We start from the raw sequence: 25,488 nt of genomic DNA, 5'->3' as shown, positions 1-25,488 counted from the left end.
CTCATTGGGAAAACAACTCACCTGGAAAATAGACCTAAGAGAGACAATTTAAAAATTATGGGACTACCTGAAAGTCATGATCAAAAAGAGAGCCTAGACATCATCTTTCATGAGATTATCAAGGAAAACTGCCCACATATTCTAGAACCAGAGGACAAAATAAATATTGAAAGAATGCCAATCACCTCCTGAAAGAGATCCAAAAAGAGAAACTCCTAGGAATATTGGAGCCAAATTTCAGAGTTCCTAGGTCAAGGAGAAAATATTGCAAGCAGCCAGAAAGAAACAATTCAAGTACTGTGGAAATACAATCAAGATATTACAAGATCTAGCATCTTCTACATTATGGGATCAAAGGGCTTGAAATATGATATTCCAGAAGTCAAAGGAACTAGGATTAAAACCAAGAATCACTTACCCACAAAAACTGAGTATAATGCTTCTGGGGGAAAAATGGTCATTCAATGAAATAGAGGAATTTCAAGGATTCTTGATGAAAAGACCAGAGCTGAATAGAAAATCTGACTTTCAAACACAAGAATCAAGAGAAGCATGAAAAGATAAACAGGAAAGAAAAATCACAAGGGACTTACTAAAGTTGAACTGTTTACATTCCTACATGGAAAGATAATATTTGTAACTCTTGAAACTTTTCTCAGTATTTGCATAGGTGGTGGGATTATACAGAGAGAGAGAGAGAGAGAGAGAGAGAGAGAGAGAGAGAGAGAAAGAGAGATAGAGAGGGAGGGAGAAACAGAGAGCACAGGGTGAGTTGAATAGGAGGGGATCATTTCTAAAAAAATAAAATTAACAGATGAGAGAGGAATATATTGGGAGGAGAAAGGGAGAAATGGAATGGGGCAAATTATCTCTCATAGAAGAGGCAAGAAAAATCTTTTCCAATGGAGGGGAAAAGGAAGGAGGTGAGACAGAAAAAGTGAACCTTATTCTCATTACATTTGGCTCAAGGAAGGAATAACATGCACACTTAATTTGGTATGAAAATCTATCTCACACAACAGGAAAGTAGGGGAGAAGGGGAGAAGCAGGGTGGGAGGGGGATGATGGAAGGGAGAAGGGAGCAATTAGAAGTAAAAATCTTGGGGAAGGACAAGATCAAAAGAAAGAATAGAATAAATGGGAGGCAAGATAGGATGGAGGGAAATATAATTAGTCTTACACAACATAACTATTATGGAAGTCATTTGCAAAACTACACATATATAGACTATATTGAATTGCTTGCCTTCTCAGTGGGGAAGGGTGGGGAGAGAGGAAGGGAGAGAAGTTGGAACCCAAAGTTTAGGAACAAATGTTGAGAATTATTTCTGCATACACCTGGGAAATAAGAAATACAGGTAATAGGGTATAGAAATATATCTTGCCCTACAGGACAAGGAAGAAGATGGGGATAAGGGAAGGGAGGGGTGTTAGGAGGCAGGGAGCACTGGTGGAAAGGGCAATCAGAATGCATGGTGTTTGAAGGGGGAGGGCAGAGATGGGGAGAAGATTTGGAACTCAAAATTTTGTGGAAATGAATGTTGAAAATCTAAATAAATAAATTTTTAAAAAAGAAAGAAAATAATTCCTTAAATATTAGAATGGAGACAATGGAAGCTAATAACTTTATGAAAAGTCATGAAATTATCAAACAAAGCCAAAGGAATGAAAAAATAGCAGACAATGTAAAATATCTCACTGGAAAAACACCTGACCTGTAAAATACTTCCAGGAAGGCAATTTAAAAATTATGGGACTACCTGAAAGTCATGATCAAAAAAAAAACTTCTTAGTTCTCTTTCTACCTCTCTTCCTGTTCTTCTATGTTTTTCATTGGTTCCTCATTCTCTTCCTGAACATTAAATTTTGTTGTTCCTCAAGGTGCTATCTTTGGCTTTCTTCTCTTTTCCCCGTATACTAGTGGTCTCAAAAGTCTGGATGCTACATTATTTCAGACAAAAAATGTAAAAATAATTTTAACATATAAAAATTTATATCTGTTGCCAGATATAAATAGCATGGTAACTGTAGCATTTATAAAAATAATCACAAATTGCCTATTTTCTCTATACAATAACCAGAAAATACACCAGAACTTGACCTTTAAAAAAACATAAACAACTGCTTTTATTGAAGGGAAATTGTACATTCTCAGCTCTCCCAACAATCAGTGTTAAGATAGCTTCAACTTTCAGTTTGCCACAGTCTTTCATGGCAAAGAATACTATACAGTGAACAAAAAAGTCTGTGAACCCTCTTCTCTGTTCTCTTCCTTAGGAATTCCATTTATTCCTTTAGCTTCAAATATAACTCCTACAAGTGACTCCCAAATCTCTTTCTCCAGCACAGATCTGTCTCCCAAGTCTTAGAGCATTTCCAACAACTCAGCCTATCCAAAGCCATATATCATGGCACCATAAGAAATTATTAATACAAAAATTTTTAAAAATAGAAAAATTTCGGTGACCTGATGGAATGAAGAAAGCCAAATCAGGAAAACAATATACATAATGATTTCAATAATGTAAAATGAAAGAATGACAAAATAAAATTGAATATTGTATAATTACTATGATGAAAGGTTCCCAAGAAGAGATGTTTATTGAAGAAGCAAGGCTATATAAGTATAGAATGCTATGTGTGCTATCAGACACAACATGGTTAGTTTTGCTGAGCTATTTCTTAGTATTTTGTAAACTTTATTGCAAGGGAAGACTTCTTAGATAGCACTGGGGACTGGAGAAAGTATATTCAGAAATGGAAGTGATTTAAATGTAAAAATTGTCAACAAAATGTTTAAAAAATAAGTTGAATTAAAATCTCAAAGGCCTTTTAGGAATGAATTGAGGCAAAATATCCTTCAAAATAATTCTAGTGATTTGTGGAGCTAATTTGTTTTTACGTACATAGAGTTCCTGGAAAGGGAAAAGAAAATAGTTCAGTGAGTTCTAGGTGAACATATTCTATGCTGCGTGACTGATGCTGAGGGACCTGGGGGAAGGAAACAATAAGTAATGGCTGTTACAAAAACAACCAATGAGCTTCCTCCTTCCTGAGGCTTCCTGCTCATCAGCCTGGAATAAATGGACTGGTCAGCTGGTGGTTATTGGGCATACAACTGGCTGGGGCAGCTGGAGCAGCAAAAGTGGGAGCCCACATTCAAGGCTTAACTCACTCCTGTGTGATTGACACAGCAATGCCTCCTCACCAGTGGAAGACAGCCTTGTGGAAGGGCCATTAACTTTTCCTCCATGTAATTCTTTCTCATCCCAATTAAGTCTCAAGTCACTGCAATTTGCTTAAGTCTCCAAATCAAAAGTCTTCCTTATCTGCTCTGTCCCCTCACAAAACAAAAGAAAACCCTGAGGTGGGAGATACAAGCCCTTTTAAGAGGCTTCCTTTTTTTCTGGGTTAAATCAGAAAATCCTGTCCCTCTTCCTGTTGAATCCCAGATAGACTCAGGGTGAATCCCAGAGAAAACTGTATTTGAAAGTGGTGCTGCTGTTTTTCTTTCTCTATCCTATGAGGTGTCCCCATTAATCAATCCCCACCTTCCCCAATCAGCTTATATCAAATGTGACAAAAAAATCTTCAAGAATAACAAAGTCCTAAGACATTCCTTGAAGACTGAATGCTTAATTCAGTATTCCTTTTCCCTAATCTTTTTATCCATTCATTGATCTTGTACCTGTAGATATTGCACCTCCCCACATTTGCAACTAACTCTCTGTAATGTTAATAGAATAGGAATATCTTCCCTGTGCATTAATAAGCTTATGTGATCTGCTTTGAGCTCTGACCCAGCTCATAGGAGTGAGTCATCCTGAGTCACAAGGACCCTGAGTCACATGGAGCCCATTATGGGAGGAACTTGTCTAAGGGAATTTTAACTGAAATAGAAGGTTGAGGAGAGAGAAGGTAGCAAAAACAGGTGGAGGGAGGAATTTTAGCTAGGGGAACTTGTTTGTGGGGAGGTCAAAGAAAAAACATGCTCAAGATGTTGGTGCTCTTTGAATTGGTGATGAATACTTTGCTAAACTTTATCTCCTGGTATCCTAACAGTGACCTTCTAAATAAATATATTGGTTTTGCCTTTGAGGAAGAAAGTTTATTATATTTTATGATTCTACCCTGGAAATGCATAGATAGATAGATAGATAGATAGATAGATAGATAGATAGATAGATAGATGTATATATATTCACAGAAGTTGCTATGGGTGTTACGTTTGGTGACAAGGATGGGATCACAAAATATAAAATCTCTACTTGGAGTCAAGAAGACTTTAGGGAAGGAAAAAGATATTCCAGGATGGGAGAATTTATCTTATTTCTCCCTGGCAAGAGAATGGGTTAAAAGCACAGGACTTTGTGAAAACTGGGAACCAAGACTATAGAAAGGAGAAACCATAGATTTAGAAAGATGTTTGCAAGGAATAACAATAGAACCAGGGAAAGAAATGGCAGGGGTATGTAGGATGAGTTGTTAACAAATTAACAATACACAGTACTATATGTAAAAGTAGAGGCAAAATGCTGGAGGAAAAGGTTCATGTGGAAAAGGAGTTAGAGGATTTGAATGAGAAGTTTTCTATGCTACATCATCAGAACTTTCCCTTAGAAGAGCAAGTTAGAAAGTATCAGATGGTAGCAGAAAAGGCAGTTGTAAGAGTATCTCAGAAAAGGAAGGGAAGAAGTTAAGAAGAGCCCAAAGAAATGGAGACAGAAACAGAATGGGAAGAAGAGGCAATCCCAGACAGCAATCTGTACTTGGCACCTAATTCTTGCCATGGATGCTGTCATGAAGCCTTTGACAAACACCACCCATGCCACTGAAATTCAAAGTGCCAGAAGTTTTGGAATTTCTGTGAAGATTATGAGAGTCTGTGTGCCCATGATGGTTTCTCCTGAAGCAGCGATGCCATCACTAAAGAGGAACTCCTGACTATCTCAGAGAAGACTTACAAAGCAAACACCAACAAATCTCAAAAGGAAGATATCATTCTCAACAGCCAAAACTGTATCTCCCCCTCTGAGTCTAAAAACTAGGTGAATGGATGCCCTGAGCCACTCTACAGTTATGTAAATGAAGAAATCTTCTCCAATCCAACCTGTGCTGCATTCATCAACCTACTCAATAACTACCAGCAAGTTACAAGTTAAGAGAAACATTTCATTATTTAGCAGCTTGGGGAACAGGACACCTTCCTTCAGGAGATAATGAAGATAACAGTCATGAAGGAACTTTATTACTTCCTCCATCAAAAGAACAGATATAGCTCTGAGAAGGAATTTGTCAGTGACCCAAAGAACATGTGGTTTGGGCTATATTCCTATGGCAATGATGAGAGTGACGGCAGTGATTTTGAACAGATTTTCTCAGATGAAATGAAAAAGGGAAAAGTGACAGGATTCCATAACTGGATCTGCTTCTACCTACAGGAGAAGGAACTGTCATAGTCATAACTTTGAAGAGTTGTGGGACTCATCCTGACATGCTAGGAATGCAATTCAACTGGCATAGCTACTACAAAGAAAGCTGGGATCAGCTTTCATCAGCAGTAGTCCTGAGTTTAAATTTGCTCCCTGTTTCTTGTCCTTGATCAGCAGGCCTGGCACAGTCTGTCATTTAAGTCTACTGGCCATCCTAAACCTGGGACAAGATCATCTATGGCAAAGGCCAAAAGTACATTACTATAGCCTATATGGTATCTTCTACAGATTAGAGGTCTGGGCAAGGAAAAACGTGAGGGAAATGTCTTTGGTTACTAAGTTGTCAATTTTTCATGTAAACACTCACATGGCCTTCACACTAGAATATGCATAGAATGCACATGATGGTTGCCTAGCAAAAATTGCTACTCAAAATATTGTTCCTACAGTGAAACCAACTGATGATCCAATACTAGCAAAATGGGTCCCTCAAATGGCCAGCCATTTAGGGGTCCAGTCCCCACACTGGTGGGCACAAGATCAAGGTATTAGTATCTCACATTCACTGTTAAAACAAGTAGCAGAGGAATTTCATATATGTCAACTGGAAAAAGAATGAACTGTTCCTCAAGCAGTAACTGGAACAATATCAAGGTGGAAAGCTCCAGCCCAAATTTGGCAAATAGATTATGTTGGACCCCTACCCCAAGATAGAGGATGCAAATTTATATAGACTTGTGATGACACCTATTCAGGTGTACTAGTGGCTTGTGCCTATAAAAATACAACTCAGAAAAACATCTGTAGAACTCTGGATTTCATAAGTTTTGTTGTGAAACTCCAATGCAGATTCAGAGTGACAATAGGTCACATTTAAAAGTAATGAAGTGAAGAGATATTGTATATTAAACAATATAGAATAGATATATCATATTTCATATCTATTCTTTCTACTAATAGAAAGATATTTCATATGATATATGGACTGTCATATTATCCACAAGCATGTGAGTTAATTTAAAGAATGAATGGATTATTGAAATAACAGTTAAGGAAGTTAAGTTCTAATAATTCCTATCAACATTGGGAAGATAATTTGTTCACTGCTTTACACAATTTGACTAATACACCATTTGACAAAAATACACCTCTAGCCAGAATGATGATCCCAAATCTACAAATTGGAAAACAGCAAACACATAGGATCCCAAATATTACATATTGGATTGTAGGTCAAGATGTCCCAGAACTGTATCCAGGAATACCTGGTACAACTGGATATGATTTACATTGTTTGGAAGACTTTTTGTTGGATAAGAAAGAAATAAGGAAAATTCCTCCTGGGATATGTATGAGAATCCCTAAAAATCACTTTGGATGGATATTACCTAAATCAGGATTAGCAGCTCAAGGAATACATGTGTTTGCTGCAGTAATAGATTCTAATTAGCAAAGAGAAATTATTGTGGTGTTCTAAAATTTAGATGAAGAACCCACAGAATTTTGTAATAATGATAGAATAGTTAAAGTGATCATCCCTGTGAAGTAATACCCCTTGAGAAAACTGACCCATCTTTCAAAATAACTATCAAAGGAGCTGAAGGGTTTGGTTCTAATGACTGAATAAAATTGGGAGCCAAAATATGGGTAAAATGAAAGCCAGATGATGTTCCAAAAGGATATGGAATTATAGCACATGAAATAGCTAATACTGTAACTGCTGCTTATTCAGGAGATCATTACCAAATTGTGCCCTTAGCTCAAATATTTTACCATGAATAAGGCTGTGATAGTGAGTTCATGGACTCCAGAACCATGGCTGTCGCTGCATTTACCCTGCTTCTGGTTATTGTCTCCTTATTCTTTTTGATCTTTATTTGTTTAACCTGTTTGCTTGATTTGTCTCCTGCAGGCTTGGTGCCCTCCACTTGTAGATGACAGACTGGATATCACCCTCTGACCAAGACCATAATGTGTCACCCCTGGGCCCAGCATCAACCAAGCTCCGGATACTGGCTAAGGAACTGACACCTCAAATGGGACCTCTCAAGGCAGGGACCACTCTAAGTCCAATCTCAGCAGGAAGTAGTTTTAGAAGATGTGATCTTTTCCTCTTAACCCAAGGTAATGGGTTGCATTTGTTTGAGGGGGACATGATGGGGTGCTTGTGCCCAAGCCGCTACCCTAAGATATTGTTTTATCTGGTTATTTTGAGTTACCTCTTTTATATTGTTATGAAAGTTACGTTGATACAACTGGCCTCTGAAGTTCCATTGACCTATGTAATAGTCATGAAAGATCTTGGAGTTGAATGTAATGTTAATGGAATAGGAAGATCTTCCCCGTCCATTAATAGGCCTATGTGACCTGCTTTGAGCTCTATCCCAGCTCATAGCTGTGATACATCCTGAGTCATATGGAACCTGAGTCATATGGGAGGAGGTGGGAGGAGCTTGCCCAACAAAATTTTAACTGAAATAGAAGGTTGGGGAGAGAGAAACCAGTGTGAGCAAGTGGAGGGAGGAATGCTTAAGATGTTGATGCTCTCTGGATTGGTGATGAGTACCTTGCTAAATCTTACCTTCTGCTATCCTAACAGTGATGTTCCAAATAAATATTTTAGTTTTGTCTTTGAGGAAGAGAGTTTACTATATTTTACAAATCTACCCAGGAAATACATATGCATATTCATAGAAGCTGCTATGCATATCACATTGGTATATACATTTTAGCCATCTGTGATCCTCCTATGAACTATGAGAGCTCTATGAAGTCAGGGGTCATGTCTTATCTAAAATTTCTTTCCTAGATTTTAGCAGATTATCAGAATAGGCACACAATAAATGTTTGTTGTTGTTGCTACCCAATCCCAAGATTGGTCCAATTATAGCATTTCTAGATGTGTGTTTCCTAATGTTTAAAATGATAGCACTTAGACCAGATGATCTCTAATTCCAGGAAAGAAAAATACCACTAATAAGACGGTTGGAAGAAATATCTTTAAAGGGAGAAATACTCAATACTTGAATCAAATCTTTTATTAAACCTATGTGCCAGAGCCATGGGTGGGAACTCTGTGGCCTTGAGAGCACATGTGGCCCTCTAGGTCCTCAAGTGTAGCCCTTTGATTGAATCCAAACTTCACAGAACAAATCCCCTTAATAAAAGAATTTGTTCTGTAAAATTTGGGCCACACCCAAGAACCTCAAAAAGCCACATGTGGCCTCAAGGTTGTCACAGGCTCTTGACCACTGTAAGCAGGCACTCTGCTAGATAGTGAAAATACAGATAAAGAAAGTTAGCAAAGAGGCAAGCATGAGCCTTAGAAAGTCATCATGGAGTGTCCTGGCAACTGATTATCCCAAGCAGGTCGTTATGTGTTTGTCCTTTGTTCCCAAAGAGGACCATGATATCAGGGAGATGATGACTTGACTTGCAGTTTGATTTGAGTGACAGAGGGCTGTACAAAGACACCAGCCTCACTTTCTCCTTTATCCTAAGCAGGTCAAGCCATGGAAGGCTGCCTATAAGAAATGAAATGCCAAGTATGAAGGAGAGCAAACAAGACAGATCAACTGGAATGTAGAATATGGAAGTGGGGAAGCTGAGAGAAGCTAGAGCAGTGTAAGAAACTTAAGGTGAAGAAAGTTTGGAATGACCACTGCGGAGAATATACTAGAGTCAATTAAGAAGTCTAAAAGGATTGACTAGCATCAGAGAGGGCACAGTTGAGATTAGATAACATAAATTTGTGGTGTCTCCAGTCAGCATGATTATTTGACTTCCTCCAGTACTATTGGTCAGCAGGCCAAGTCAAGTCAATAGTATTTATTGAGAACCTGCTATGTTCTGAGCACTGTGCTAGATAAATGGTAGGGAATAAGTCAGGGTTGGAATTTGGCAAAGTATGAGCAGTGATAGGAGAAAAGGTGAAGAGATCAGAGAACAAAGCACAATGTAAAGAAGAACTAGTTAGCTATAGGATCAAGATTGGGAATGAAAAGAAAGTGAAGGCAGAGCAGGAGTGAGAACCAAGGAGAATACTGAGGGATGTGGGAGCGGGATGTCATAATAAGAACAAAGGTGAGGTTTAGGAATAACAATGCTTCTTCTTCATGGAAGCAAACACTGGTGAATGATGGCAAAATTAATCATAGCCGTGACCATGTCTGTACAGGTATATTTCTGAAATGGTAGGTCATAGGAATTGAGAAAATAGAGGAATTAGGATACCAGGCTATTTGAAGGAACATCAACCTCTCTCCATCTAAAATCACTTTAGATATATTTTCTTATCTCTTTGATACATACTTATATATGCACGTTATCTCCACTCCACTAAACTGTAAGCTACTGGAGATAGCAACTGGTTTTGCTTTGGTCTTTTTATACCCAGTACCTAGGACAGTGCTTAGCACATTATAAGTACTTAATAATGTTTGCTGAATGATTGATCAACACCTATCCAAATGTCCCCTAATATAAGGATAGAAATTGGCACAAAGAGAAAGACAGAGAGTCAGGTACTGAACTTCTTGACAAAAGATGAAGAATGACATGAAGGTTGGTAAGGGGACCTAGAAAGAGTGATATAGTGTACTCTCTATATCATACAGCAGATGGGGGAGGGGGGTGCTCAAAATGATGGTAGCAGAAGAAAGTTCCCAAAATGTCAGTAGGGAGTGAGGAGGAGGCTAATTTTTCCTCTTGATCCAGTGTACCAGAGACATCTGCAGCTAGGAGGCAGAGTAGATAGAATACTGCACTTGGAATCAGGGAGACTCATCTTCGTGAGTTTAAATCTGGCCTCAGATATATACTAGCTGTGTGACACTGAGCAAGTCATTTAACCCTGTTTGCCTCCATTTCCTCATCTGTAAATGAGCTGGAGAAGGACATGGCAAACCACTCCAGGATTTTGCCCATAAAACCTCAAATGGAGTCACAAAGAGTCAGACACAACTGAGCAACAACAAAAGAAAAGAAAAACGAGAGGCATCTAGTACTGGAGAGAATGGTCAGCCAAACAGTGTCTTCTGGGAAGATGCAGAGGATGGGAGAAGTGTAAGAAAAAGTCTAAGATAAAGACAAATTTGTTAACAATAGAACGGACCTCCAGGGGACAGAATGGAAAGGAATGGAAGAGCTGAACTGGACCATGGTCAGGGTTGGTCTGAGGTGAATGGAGAGGGAAGCACAGTGAATGCTAGCAAAGGAAGGGACTGCTTTTCAGTTAGGGGATACTGCATCATCAGAATTAGAATTAGAAGAAAAGGTGAGTATTTATAGCCATAGGATGTGAATGTGGTACCATTTGACTAGGCCTCCCATCTTTAAGAATCCTATAAATCACAGAGGTTAGGTGTCCTTTTTTCCATTACTAGAGAAAAAAGGAGTTTGGTCCTGATTGCCAACAGTGCTTCCTATAGGGGAAATTGGGATGTCTGGAAGAAAGGACCCTGGCTCTAGAATCAGAGAACCTGAAATCAAATCCTGCCTCTTGTGATTACTGCCTACTGACTCTGGGCAAGTCACTTAACCACACTGGACCTCAGTGGCCTCATCTTTAAAGTTAGAGAATTCAACTAGATAAACTTTGAGGTCCCTTTTAGATCTAAATCTATGATCATATGAGTCAAAAAACTTGTATTGAAACACTAGCTCTAATACTTGCTAATGTTAGTGCAAACCATCTAAATCTTTTAGGTCAGAAGTTTCTTCGCACGTAAAATGGAAATTATGCTATTTGTTTTTGCTTGGTCATTTCACTCAGCTTTGACTCTTTATCACCTCCATTTGGGGTTTTCTTGGCAAAGATATGGAAGTGGTTTGCCATTTCATTCTCCAGCTCATTTTATAGATGAGGAGCTGAGGTAAGCTGGGTTAAGTGCCTTGCCCAGAGTCACCCAGTTAAACAAGTGTCTGAGGCCAGATTTGAACTCAGGAAGATGTCTTTCTGATTCTAAACCCAGAGCTCTATTCACTGTGCCATCTATTACTATACTTATTATATAGTGTACATATATATATATATATTTACAGATTATACTTGCACTAAATCCTTTATAAGATTTCTATGAAGAAAGAATTTCATTAAAAAAAAATCTTTGGGTTCTATATAAATTCAAGTTACAGTAAAAAGAAGCTTCCTTGAAGCTAAAGGAGGTCATACTGTTCAACCTGAAACAACTCTTTTTTTCCCTAAGACCTTGGTGGGAATAGCAGGGTGGAAAGAGAATGTCCAGGAAATGTGGAGGATTCCATTTATCATGCGGCTAAAGATTCCATTTATTTATGCTGCTATGTCCTCAGAGCTACAGTTAGTGACACAGTGAGAAGATTCCATTCAATACCCTCTCCAGCCTCCCAGAGTGAAAGGTTACTTAACCTAGCTATCTTACAACCCAGCACAGGCTGGAGGCTGCTTTAGAAATAATTGACATCATAAAAGAATGATTCTTCTCATTGTAATAGCCAGAAAGGATTCACTGACTACACAGCATAAATTTAAATTAATTTTTTTCATATTTGACAACGTTGTAAAAATTATATTGATTCTGAAATTATAATTTTAGATTGGTTCCGTCATCTTAGCCTATTAGCAGCCTTTAAATGAAGTGATCCAACATTACAATCAATCTTATCTTCCATTATGCACTTCCTGGTGCTAAAAAGTAAGATCAATTCTAATTAACTACACTGGTTCAGTCATTTGGACTGTTGTTGTTTTTAATCTCGTTACTGCACTGGTATCACTAAACAATTTGTTATACATTTATGTGCTCGTTTTGCATCCCAAACTAATGTGGTCTTTATTAAAGAGAGGTATAACAGTAGCTCTGAGCCCCTTACCAAAAGCCTTCCTGTCACCATTCACACAGGCATTACCAGGGGAGCTTTGGAGTTTTAACTGAATTCTGAAAACCTAAAAAGCTCACCGAGGAATATGCAGCCTCTGGAACCTATGAAAGTCAAATAAATGCTAAGTTTATGATATAATGAGTGACAATGTGACAATGATAAGAGTATTGACTCTAGAACCAGAGGATCTGGGTTCAAATCCTACCTCTGCCATATCTGGTTTTGGAGAAGTTACAACATTCTGGACCTCCGTTTCCTCTTCTATTCTAGATCAGCTGGCCTAAGTGGTCTCTCAGGTCCCTACCGTCTCTAAATCTATGACCCTAAAAGCACAGTATAAGTATATTTTGAGTCTAATTGAGATGATGTCTACTTCAGCAAGTATGATAAAGAGATAGTGAATATTAATTTAACTTAAATCACAAGAGAGAAAAAGCATCCATGACAAATATGATCTTTGCTACTCCACTTTTAAGAGGAGAATGCTTGGTCAGATTCTGTATTGGTCAACACATCCAAACATCAAGTTCATGAGCTACCTATGTAGGTAGTTTCCAAAAAAGAAGAGTGAGTGTGGGAGCCAGGAGAGGTATCCAAAGGGGACAAAAGTTTGGGTCCTGTGTGACAGGATGTAAGAAATTTCTGACATTCAATGTAATGCCATAAAAGACTGTATGGGTCTAACTACCTTCCTGAATTCCCACTTTTCAGTCACTGGAACAACCCTAGGTAGCCTGCAACACAATGAGACATTTGGTGACCTCCAAATATGTTCAGTTTTGGGCATGTTTGAGTTTAAGGTGATGAGACTGACTAGATCGAAGTAGAAGTGGTTAGCAGACATTTGGAGATACAAAATTCAATTTTAGGAGAGACTAGGAATCATTATCATGGAGATGACAGTTCAATCATGGAGGAAATTTAATTTTCAAGGGAGAGAAACTAGCAAGAGAAGCATATAAAGTTGAGGCCAGAAGCTTGAGCAAAATGAACATTTCAGAAACAGAAGTGGGAAGAGGATACAGGGGAGTAAAAAGACAAGTGCGTAGAATGCTAGGAGAACCATGACAGTATAGTGTCTTGAAAGCCAAATAAAACAGGATTTTTTAAGGAGGTAGAAAAAATGGTTAAAATGATGTCAATCAATTCGGACTGTGGATTTAGCATTTGATCATTGGGTAGACCGGCAATTTGAAGATTTGTGACTGATGGTAGTGACAGAGGTAGAATTCAGAAAGTAGAAAGTGATATTTTTAAAACAGAGATGAAGAAATGTAGATTCTATATAAGAACCCAAGACCTGAGACAAACTACTAGATCAAATTATTCAAGAGAAGATAAGTATCTTTTTATTATAATAAAATGTAATGTAAAAAGCACTTAATTTGTATTAGGTTTTTTCTTATTGTTTTAAACTTTGCTCTAAATTATATGTAATATCATTAGTAGAAAGAATAGATGTAATAAATGTATTTGCTAATAATTAGTGTATATTGATTGTGAGGTTTTTAGCACTTGGTAGCAGTTTTTTTTGCCATACAATTATTCTCAGTAATCCACACTAGAGGAATGCTTAATCACTGGGCTCACACACCCATCAATAAGCACTATCATACATCCACTGCACGTATACACACACAAATGGTACAACAAATGCAAACAGAGTTGATAGATACGTGAATCAGTATCTTAAAACATGAGGGAGGCAAGGTGTCATGTTGGAAAGAATTCAGGCTTTGAAATCTAGTATCATAGATCTAGAACTGGGAGGGACCTTAGAGGTCATGTTGTCCAGCCCTATCATTTTACCCATAAGGAAACCGAAGTTTTCGGTGAAATAGATGAAATTATTTATCCATAGATGAAATTATTTATCCACAGTGATAACAGTACTGAGGGACATAGTTAGAATCTGAACTCAGGTCCTCTGATTTCAAATTAATTTCTGTTTCCATTGTAACTCACGGCATTTGCCAGTAGGTACTCACTTGACCATAAGCAAATCATGTGGCTTTTCTTGACTTCAGTTTCTTCATACATAAAATGAGAGGATTGGAACAGATGTCGTCCAAGGCACAATGTGCTACAATGGAAAGAGCACTGTCTCTGGAGTTTCGGGTTCACATTTATTACTTACATGACTTTGATCCAGTCATTTAACTTTCTTGGGTTTTGGTTTCTTCAAAATAAAGGAATTAGACTAAATGGCCTACAAAGTCTCTCCCAGCTCTGGATCCAGGATTCTATGCTCCTTCCAGTCCTAAATCTCTAATTCTATGATAAAATGCATTATTTTATAACACTAAGGAGCCAAAGATTCTAATAAAAAATGCAGGCAAACTTTACCCATGCACAACATAAAGAGTCAAGCACACGCTTTGTCTAGGATTTAGAAAATGGTTGTTTGGCTCTCAAACTAACAGCATCAAGGTGGATAGATTTATGACCCTCTCATATTTCTTGTCTTACCTCCAAACCCAAACAAGACTAAGTGGTTTTCTCTGGGCAAATTCAAAAGTGAATTAACATTTGGAAAAAAAATCACTGTGGAAGACTTTTGTGGTTTTTAAACCTCAGTAAATTCCCTCTTTCAGTAAATAGCTTTTACCTGTTAGCATAACCACAATTTATGTGGAAATAAACTAATAAGAGAATCCCTCAAATGAATAAAGGTTTGGACTCAAAGGATAAAGTACTCAACAACATGCACCTTGTGTTTTGCTCATCATGAGATATCTGAGCAATCATCTTTGACTTTGTTGAAGAATCAGGGCAAATGGGCTCCCCCTGCCACCTCAGACTTGCCTACTTTGTGCCTGCATTTTGGGGAGGAAAATGAGGGAAGTATGGGCATATGGAAGGAAAAGCTGTTCTATTGCCACAAAGTGACCAAATCACTCTCAAGACCTGTCCATTCTTGGAAATAATTTTATTTCTGAGCTTTCAATAGACACAGATCAACTATAGTTATATAAAAAATGCTCTAAATCACTATTGATTAGAGAAATGCAAATCAAAACAACTCTGATGTACTACATCACACCTGTCAGATTGACTAACATGACAAAACAGTAAAATTATAAAAGGTGGAGATGTGGGAAAATTCAAACATAAATGTATTGTTGGAGTTGTGAAATGATCTAAACACTTTGAAGAGCAATTTAGATCTATGTCAAAAGGATACCCTTGGATCCAGAAATACTATTTCTAGGGCTATATCCCAAAGAGATCATACAAATGGGAAAAGGACCCACATGTGCAAAAATATTTATAGCTTTGTGGTGGCCAAGAACTGGAAACTGAGGGGATGCCCATTGATTGGGGAATGGCTGAACAAATTGTGGTATATGAATGTAGTGGAATACTACTGTGCTATAAGAAATGATAAGCCAGAGGACTTCAGAAAAACTTAGAAAGACTTATATGAACTTATGCTAAGTAAGGGGAAAAGAGCCAGGAGAACACTGCACATAGTTGCAGTCACATTGCACAATGACTTACTTTGATAGACTTGGCTCTTCTTAGCAATGCAAGGTTCTAAGACAACTCCAAAAGGCTCATGATGGAAAATGTCATGTATATCCAAAGAAAGAATTACAGTCTTAATGCACTTTGAATCATGCTATTTGCTCTCTTTTGGGGTTTTTTTGTTTTGCTTCTTCTTTCTCATGGTTCATTCCATTGGTTACAATTCTTTTTTGCAACATGATTAATGTGCAAATATATTTAATGTGAATGTATATGTAGAGCCTATATGAGATTGCATGCTATCTTGGGGAGAAGGAAGTGGAGGGGAGAGAAAATGTAAAACTCAAAAGCTTGTGGAACTGCATGTTTTAAACTAAAAAGTAAGAAATATTATTTTTTTTTCAAAGACTATAAGATCATGGAGAACATGGCAACCTGCATTGGTAGAGAGAATTGATTCACTTGAGAATTCCTGGCACTAGTGAAATAAAAAATCTAGTCCTATTCCTAAGAAATTTTAATAATTCACGATCTCCATTTTCTCTTCAAATTACAACACCTGAAGCCTGCAAGAGATCCCATGATTGTTTCCATCCTGGCCAGAGGTCATGGGATGAGCTAGTTTAATTTCTTGACCATCATTTTAGCATTTTATTAAGTAAAGGTGAAAAAAATTGATTGTAATCAAAACTCACTTTTGTGGGAATTATATTTGGTGAGATTAGAGTTTAATCTCTGTATTATTTTTTCTATCTTTTAATTCTGCAAAGAAGAGGTGAATTTTAATCTATGAGATATATCCTTTCCCCTCCTTCATCCTGAGTGATGCATGAAAGAAAAAAATGGCAGTTCTGACAAGGCTGATGAAAAAGGAATGCCACTGTGAGAAAACAAGGGATAACTGAGCTAAATGTGATCTTTGCTTTTCTTTTGTTAGAAGCTGACTTCTTATGTGTCTCAATCAATGTATTTAACTATGGAGCAAGGAAAGAGTCCTAGATTTAGTGTCAGGAGAAAAGGTTTCAAATTTCCCTTCCCTTGCTTAACTACCAGTGTGATCACATCCATATCACTCCCGTCCAGTCAACAAGCATTTATTGAGTGCTTCCTGTGTTCTAGGTACTGAGAATAAAACTACAAAGGATGAAATAATCCTTTCTATCTCATAGAAATATCAAATTCAACATGTACTAAACTGCATTATCTTTTCCCTAAAACTCTCCCGTCTTCTACAAATTCCCTTTTACTAACTAGGGCAGCATCATGTGTCATCGTCATCTTCAACTCCTCACATGCATTTATTGTACACATTCAAACTGTTGCCAAATTGTGTCAGTTCTACTGACGAGAGTCATGTCTTGTCTGTGCCCCCTTCTTTCCATTCCCAATGCCACCCCCAACCCCCATGCTGATCTTCATTCCTTAACTATTACAATAGCCTGTTGCTTTGTCTCCATGCTTCAATTCTCTCCCTACGTTAGTCCACTCAGCTCATCAATCAAAGTAATCTTCCTAAAGTGAAGGTGTGACCACATCACGCTTCCCACTCCTTAAACTCCAGGGGCTCCATAGTATCTCCAGCATCTAATATAAAATTTTGCTTAACTTTTAAAGTCCTTCATCACCTATCCCAGTCTTAACCATATTCCCAGTCTTAAGCAGTCATAAACATATTCTGATTTCCTCACACTCCCCTCCACATACACTGCAATCTAGTGACACTTACTCTGTGCTGTTTCTTGAACAAAATACTCAAGGTCCCAATTTTGTGCTTTTTAATAACTATTTTTCACATTTGGAATGCTGTCCTCTCTCACTTCTGTCCCACTACTTTCTTGGTTTCTTTCAACTGCGACCTTCGGCAAGAGGCCTGTCCCAGTCTGTCCTTCCCACTGCCAGTGCCTTTCTTTTGGAATTACCTCCCATTTCCACGGCTATGTATATTATACTTACATAATTTTTTGCATGTTGTCTCCTCCATTAGAATGTGAGCTTCATGAGGTCAGGAATCATGTTTGATTCCTTTCTTTGTATCTTAGTGCTTAGTGCCTATCACTTAGCAGGTAGTTTGAAAATGCTTATTGACTCATGTAGGACCATCTCCAATCACCCTGAGCTATATCTTGCCACAGGTCCCACTTGGTTCTGGAGGAGGAGGCTGGTGCCCTGTCTCACTTCAATTCAATTCACTTGAAAGTCATAGAATCACCTTCTTGATGTCATGGTCCTCTTTGAGAACAAAGGACAAACAGCATTGATTGACTCCAAAGGCATTTATATTCAAATGGTGAGATGATAAAGTTCATATATAAATATATTCAGCATAAATGTATTGAATAAGTGGAAATAAACAAAAAGTAGTTTGGGAGAGAAGACACTAGCAATTTGGAGGGGTCAAGAAAGACTATAAGAGATGGTGCTTAACCTTCAGCCCTAGGCAGTGCAGAGGCACAGAAAAGGATGATAGAACAAAGAGAAGGCTCGTTTGGCTCTATTGCAGAGGGCACAGAGAGGAATAATGTCCAAGGAGTCTGGAAAGGTAGATGTGGGCCAGGCTGTGGAGAACTTCCAAAGTTAACCATAAGAGTTTGTATTTTATTATAGAAGCAAGAGAAAGTCACTGAAATTGATTGAATAGGTAATCCCATGGTAGCATATACATAAGGAAAGTCCTTTTGGCAGCTCTGTGTGTGTGTGTGTGTGTGTGTGTGTGTGTGTGTGTGTGTGTAGGATGTTCAGGGAGAACTAGCATCTCTATTGTGAGGGCTTGTTGAGCCCTTTTCAGGGCTGCTCATCTACCTTTGGTGTCCACTTCTCATTCAGCTGTCACTTCTGGCTCCAAGGAGCTGTTGTACACACAGAAGCCATACATACTTGTAAAACTGTCTCCATAAATGGGCTAAACCAAAATGAGGATGACCAACAGACCTCAGACTTGTTGGTAAGTTGGGGGAAGGGATCTCTACTCCAAGCATGTGAAGACTGCCCCCAGTAGAATGGGCAAATGACTCAGGAAGATAGAGTGAGGCTGAAGACTTTGTGCACCTCTGCCGCATATCTAGTTGAATTAGTTGGCCTTGGCAAGAAGGGTCACCATTTTGTCAATGACTAAGGAACAGGAGGAAAGTTGCAGATGATTTCAAGGGGTTTTGAGATGAAGAGAATGGGAAAAGGGAGCATTTATATCTAATAGCTTAATGTTTTCAAGAAAGTATGAAGTGAGAATGCCAAGAAAGAAAGGAGGCAGGAGATGTGAATTTGAGGAGGGAAAATATTTGGGATAACTTTTGTGAGAAGTGAGATAGGGAATTAATTCAGGAGTAATAAAATCACTACCTTATTGCAGGAAGAGCCAGTTAAGTTCAGAAAACATGAATTTTTAATGTACCCAGTCAACTCTAGTACGAGAATTCCTTCAGTAGTTGGTGTTTGACAGTAGGTGTAATCCAAAGTTGAGGTATGGCAAGATTTGATTGGCAATAGGAGTGAGGTTGCAGAGGGGCACCTAGATGGCACAGTGGATAGCCTACTGGAACTGGAATCAGAAAGATCAAAGGTCAAATCCAACCTAAATATGTGACCCTAGGCAAGTCACTTAACCCATTTTACCTCAGTTTCCTCATCTGTAAAATTAGTGAAGGAAATGGCAAACCACTCCAGTCCAGTATCTTTGCCAAGAAAACCCCAAATAGGATCACAAAGAGTGAGACATGACTGAATAACAACAAGGACTGTACTAAATAACCTCAGAGATACCACTCAGTTCTTAACACAGGTGAAAACATGGATGTTACTATGGTGCCTGGCTTTCTGCATTCTCTTTGTGCAGCCCCAGTCAGAAAATCGGCTAGAGACAAAAACCTCACAGACTGTCCTGTCTCCAAGTTCTGGACCAGCTCAAGGATGGAACTTTGTTCTTTAGTCCTGTCTTCTCATTCTTACTTCCTCTCTCTCTCTCTCTCTCTCTCTCTCTCTCTCTCTCTCTCTCTCTCTCTCTCTCTCTCTCTCTCTCCTGAGACTACCGGGTTGAAGAAGTAATATAGATTACAATACAAGCCTTATCTAAGGGAAAAAAAAGTTCCTGAGTTCCATTTTTAGACTCTTTGGTGTCTTTATGACTTTATTTTTTGTTTGATGGTTTGATTGTTTTGCTATCTACCAGATTGTTTGCAAAAGTATAAAAAAAAAATCAAGGTTAGCTCAATATTGCCCCCAAGTGATTGTTCTAGAGCATCAATGCCAGAGAAAGAGGGTTCCAGCATTTGGTCCCTAAAGACTTACAATCCTCTTAGTTAGACTACTACCCACTCTCTTTTTAATTATACTCAGTGAAACTCACTTAGCTGAAATCCCCCATATATGTTTATGTGAAGAGACAATCAGGATTAAAAAAAGAAAATAATACAACCAGATAATAAGTCATAAAGATTTTTTTGAGATAGCAAATAGGTAGAAGTGGGGAGGGAGAGAGAGAGGGAAAGAACTGAAAAAAAAAAAAAAAAAACCTTGCAGGGTTTCTCCAGGAACCCACCAAACATAATCAACAACCACCTTTCCTTTGTCATACTGTAGGAGTTTCAGACTAGAATGGCAGAGGCTCCATCAGACTTCCCACCTGACAAGCAGGGCTTAGGAAAATATCGACAATCTCAAAATCCTAGCAAAGAGGCTAGGCAAAAAACTTAGCTAAGGATTAGCACATTCCTTTTTGAGGGGTGAGGAGGAAAATCTAAGGAACGTGTAACATTTGTTCCAAAGATGCCATTAAAATATTAACCATCAGATTTGCTTCAGAATGAGTGCAACTGCTGCTAAAGGAGACATTCAGATTACTCTTGGAGAGAGACAATCACTGAGACAAAGAAATAGACAGAGACAGAGAGACTTGAAATGCGCCTTAAGAAAATAGAGCAGATATGAAGAGAGAGAGTATCTCTGCCTAACTAAAGTATTACAAGTGTTGAAAAGAATTAGAATATAGTTCTCCATATTCAGAGAGAGCCTACAAAAGGAGGTGGCAGTTCAGAAGGACTCTACTAGGATAGTGTAGCAAATATAAGAGAATCTGGCACAATTCACCATTTGAAATTCACAAAAAGAAAAAAGAGAAAGTAAAATCTCTAGTCCTTCTACGCCTAGTTTCTGTCATACTATTTTCCAGTTTTCCCAATAGTTTTTGTTAAATAGGAAGTTCTTATGCCAGAAGCTGGAGTCTTTGGGTTTATCAAAGAATAGATTGCTATGGTGTGGTGTCTTGCATACCTAACTTTTCCACTAATACACCACTCTATTTCTTAGCCAATACCAAGTAGTTTTGATGATTGCTGCTTTATAATACAATTTAACATCTGTTTCAGCTAGGTCTTCCTTCACTTTTCTTTTCATTAATTCTCTTGATGTTCTGGACCTTTTGTTCTTCCAGATGAATTTTGTTAATTTTTTTTTCTAACTCTATAAAATAAGCTTTGGTAGTTTGATTGGTATGGCACAGAATAAGTAATTTAATTTAGGTAGAATTGTCATTTTTATTATATTAGCTTGGCCTACCCATGAGCAACTAATATCTTTCCAGGTGTTTAGATCTGACTTTATTTGTGCGAAAAGTGTTTTGTTAATTATGTTCATATAGTTCCTAGGTTTGTTTTGGCAGATAGACTCCCAAGTATTGTATAATGCCTACAGGAACTTTAAATGGAATTTCTTTTGTCTATCTCTTGCTATTGGACCTTGTTAGTTATATGTAGAAATGCCAATGATTGATGTGGGTTTATTATATTATATATATATTATATATCCTGTAAATTTGCTAAATTTGTTTTTTATTTCAAGTAATACTTCTAGATCCTTAACTGGTATGGAAGGGAAAGAGATCTGGAATGAGCATAATGGACTGGTGGTCTTGGTCCTTATACTTTGTTTTCAAAGGGGAGCAATGACATCTTAGGGGATGTCTTGACTTGTGCATGAATTGGATTGAAGTGAAGCAGAGCTGCAGAAAGTATGCAGCCTCACTTTCTCTTCCAGAGTCATTGAAGTCCAGTGGAAAGAGAAAAGACTGAAAGATTGGCTGATGGCATAGGATGCAGGGAACTCTTGGTGTTTAGATGTCTGGCAAAGCTCTAAGTGCTCTACGGTGCCTACTTCAGTCACCTTCGCGGCCACTGGACCAAATTGTTCTCATCCACCCATTCTGCCAGGGGAACTCTTCCTACGTTAACTCATGGAGAGGTTTGAGATCTGCTAGTTACCCTCATTTTCAATGCGCTATATTAAATCTAAAACCAAGCAAGAGAATAACATAAGGAAAGCAACTGAGGAGCCCTGGGTAAACAAAATATTATTTTAAATGAAACTATATATAACCTTCACTTTTATGAAGTAGCAAAGAACTGGAAAATAAGTAGATCCCTATCAACCAGGAATGAGCTGAACAAATTATGGTATATAAATGCAACGATTATTATTGCACCATAAAAAAGATGTATATGAAGAGTTCAGAAAAGCTTAGGAAGGCAATCATGAATTGATGCAAAGCAATGTAAGTGAGGCAGGAAAAAAATTATATAGTTACAATAATATAAAGGAAAACATCAACAAAAGATTTCACAATTCTGTTTAATTCAGTGATCTTCCTTGACTTCCCAGGACTTAATAATGAAACAAGCTTCCCAACTATTGACAAAGAAGTATTAGGCAGTGGGTGTAGAATGAGACATTTTTGAACAGCTGATGTCTTCGTTTGTTTTGCTTCCCTTTACTCATGCTTTGCAAAAAAGAAGGTTCATCAGTCACAATTGAGTGAGAGGAATAGCTAAGCAGTAACATAAGGTGAAAATTTCATCAATAAATTTGTTTAAAGATAATAGAGAAAGTGAAAGGTGTCATTGGACATATGAGCAAATGTTATCCATATATTTTTTAAAGAGTAGTGAGTAGAATGTGCCAATTGTAGCTTGATGCCTATTTACTGGCAAAATGTTAGGACGCATTATGAAAAGTTTTGAGCACCTAAAAAGTACATAATGAACACTACAAACCAGCATGATTATATAAGAAATTGGACATGTCAAATTAATATAATTTTCTTTTTTTGAAAGGTTATGAGACTGGTAGATCACTCCTCTCCTCCATACTCTTTTCTTTTTCTCAGCAATCACGGATGATAGACACACCAACTTTGGAAGATTTAAGTAAGGGGTCCACCCAGGGGTATCCTAGCAAATGTTTAACAACCAGTATGCCAAAAAATATATGAATGGTATATTTTTAAGTTTAATATATTTTATTAACATTTCTCCAGCACTTTCTTAAATCTAGACAATTAACAAAATACTAAACAAGCCTGATTTGTAGTGTTGCTAACTTCCAAGGTATAAATGTTTGCACTGAAAATTTAACAATTGGTTCTCATGAGACAGTTCAGACTGGCTCCAGTATACCCACGGGCTCGCCAAAGGTAGAAACTTTCTATATTATATGAAGCAGAGAGAGGAGGCAGTTACATCAAGAAGGATGTAGATGAACTAGAGAACTTATACAAAAAGAGAGACAAACAGTAGGAAGACTACAGACCTTGCTGGTTGAAGGATCTGGGAAGATTTCAGCTAGGTCAGGAAGTAGGAGAAAAGAGTTACGGAGAATGCCTTCAAGTATCTGAGGAGATGGCAAATCTCCAAGACATTAGGCTCATTTTGTTTGACTCCAGAAGGCTGAATAAAGTGAGAGAAATGAGTAAATATGGCCAAGTGGCAGATTTAGATTTGGTGTTAGGAAAGCTCCCTAACAATTCCAGTTGTCCAGAAGAGAAGTCAGCTGGCTTGGGAGGTAGAGAGTTTCTCCTAAATGAAGGTCTTCAATCAGAGGCTGAACGACCACTCATTAGACATTAGACATAGAGGGGCTTTGTCAGTTCTACATAACCTCTAAAATTACAGCTCTGCAATTTTACAATTCAGAGTTCATAAATAAATTACATCTTGTTAATAAACTCATCTCTGATTGATGTTATCTCTCTACATCTGTTTCACATAAACTCTGAAGTGGCCAGGTCACTCAATCATAGCTATCAAACACTTGGGTACCTGCTGGTACCTGGTGTCAGTGAAATCAATAGCATCACAGCAAGGTTTTTAAAAGCTCAGATGGCAATTCCCTGAAAACCCTAACAACAATAATAAATTGACAATGAATGCCAATCATCATAGCTACAAGTCACAGTAACCAAGGTAGATAGAATCTCTTTGATTAGGTAATTTTAAGAACATATCAGCCAGCCATATGACTGTCAAACAGGGGCTGGGCTTACATAATAGTAATAGCTGCCATTTACACAGCTCTTTGGGGCTTGCCAGACACTTTTCAAACACCATCAATGGGGCTCAATTTTCCTGCATTTTGGTCAAATTAATGGTTATTCTCTGAATTATGATGCTCTCTTTCAAGTACATGAAGAGCTTTGAAAGGTCTGTAGCGAGTATTAGAGGTAAGATTCAATCCCTAGTCTTCATGATTCCAGGTCCAATACTGTATCTCCCATACCTTGTTGCCAGTAGTTCTGTCCATGTTTGGAGCTCAGTTGCACAACTAATGGAATCACCACAGCTACCCTAACTCTATAATCCAGAGGTTTTATGAGTCAGAAGGCTGTGTGAATGGAGCCCAAACAAGGATAGGACTACTTAGTTACACTGGTTCCTTTTGCTTTTCACGTTGATAATGTCTACACTGTGTATGGCTAGTGAGTATATGAGACAAGAATTGAACCCACAGCTTCCTAACTCCAAGTGTGATATTTTATCCACTTCATCACTCCACTGTCTCCTAAAAGAAGCAGGGTATTCATTTGGAGGCAGAGAATCTGAGCTTGAATCTTGGCCCTAACAATCAGTGTGACCTTGGAAAAATGGGGAGGAGAATATACTCAGAGCCAGTAAGGGTCCTTCTATAGCGTCTATAAAGCTATCATTCTTTGTGCTAAATTGTGCCCAATTTGTTCTCTTTTAAAATATGCATCCCCTCAGGAGAGGTAGCATCTTGACCAAGTATTCAGCCTCTCATTTGTACAGCCTTTATAGTTTTCAATAACATTTCATACTCATTATCTCTGTAATTCTTCTTCTCTCAACCCCCACTGATTTGAAGACTTGGTTGGGTTTAGAAGAATGAGCAGTCATTTAATACAGAACTCCCTAAGTTTTTGAAGGTTTGAGGCCTTGAAAAGCACTTACATTCTGTATGAAACCACATTGTTAAGATGGAGAAAAGCCATGCTTCTCCGATGGAGATTACTAGAGTCATTCCACTGCACAGTTTTCCCTCAGCCTCTGCTTACTTTGAGTTCTACTGAGGAAAAAACTCACTTCCCCTTTGCTTCAGATTTCATAATTTGCCATTTCCCCTCAAACTAATCAAGGGTGGGGAGGACAGAGGTTCAACCCTCTCAGATGGAGTCAATGAGGTTTACAAATACATGCCTATCCCTTTACATTCTTATTTGTATTTCTATGTTACTTAAAATTCCTATTAAAGTATACAGTCATTTGCAATAATTCTAGTCAAAATTTATTGTGTTCGAGTGGAGAATTAGTCTAAAAATGAAAGGAGACCTTCCTTACTTCAGGTTGATGTTTCCCAGACTGTTGAACCAGGAGAGAGTTTTGGGGGGCAGGGGGAGTAATAATAGGAGATGAACTTGTTGAGAGAGAGAGAGAGAGAGAGAGAGAGAGAG

The 25,488-nt window shown here is 38.0% G+C and overlaps 1 pseudogene; it reads left to right on the top strand.

Annotated features, from left to right (window-relative positions):
• Positions 1-4,700: 4,700 nt before the first annotated feature.
• On the top strand, positions 4,701-5,725 carry LOC140502388 (uridylate-specific endoribonuclease-like; annotated as a pseudogene).
• Positions 5,726-25,488: the final 19,763 nt, after the last annotated feature.

This window comes from Notamacropus eugenii, chromosome 4 (assembly GCF_028372415.1).
Source record: "Notamacropus eugenii isolate mMacEug1 chromosome 4, mMacEug1.pri_v2, whole genome shotgun sequence".
Lineage (NCBI taxonomy): Eukaryota > Metazoa > Chordata > Mammalia > Diprotodontia > Macropodidae > Notamacropus > Notamacropus eugenii.
Note: the sequence above shows the minus strand (reverse complement) of the source record. Positions and strands in the feature narration are given on the sequence as shown.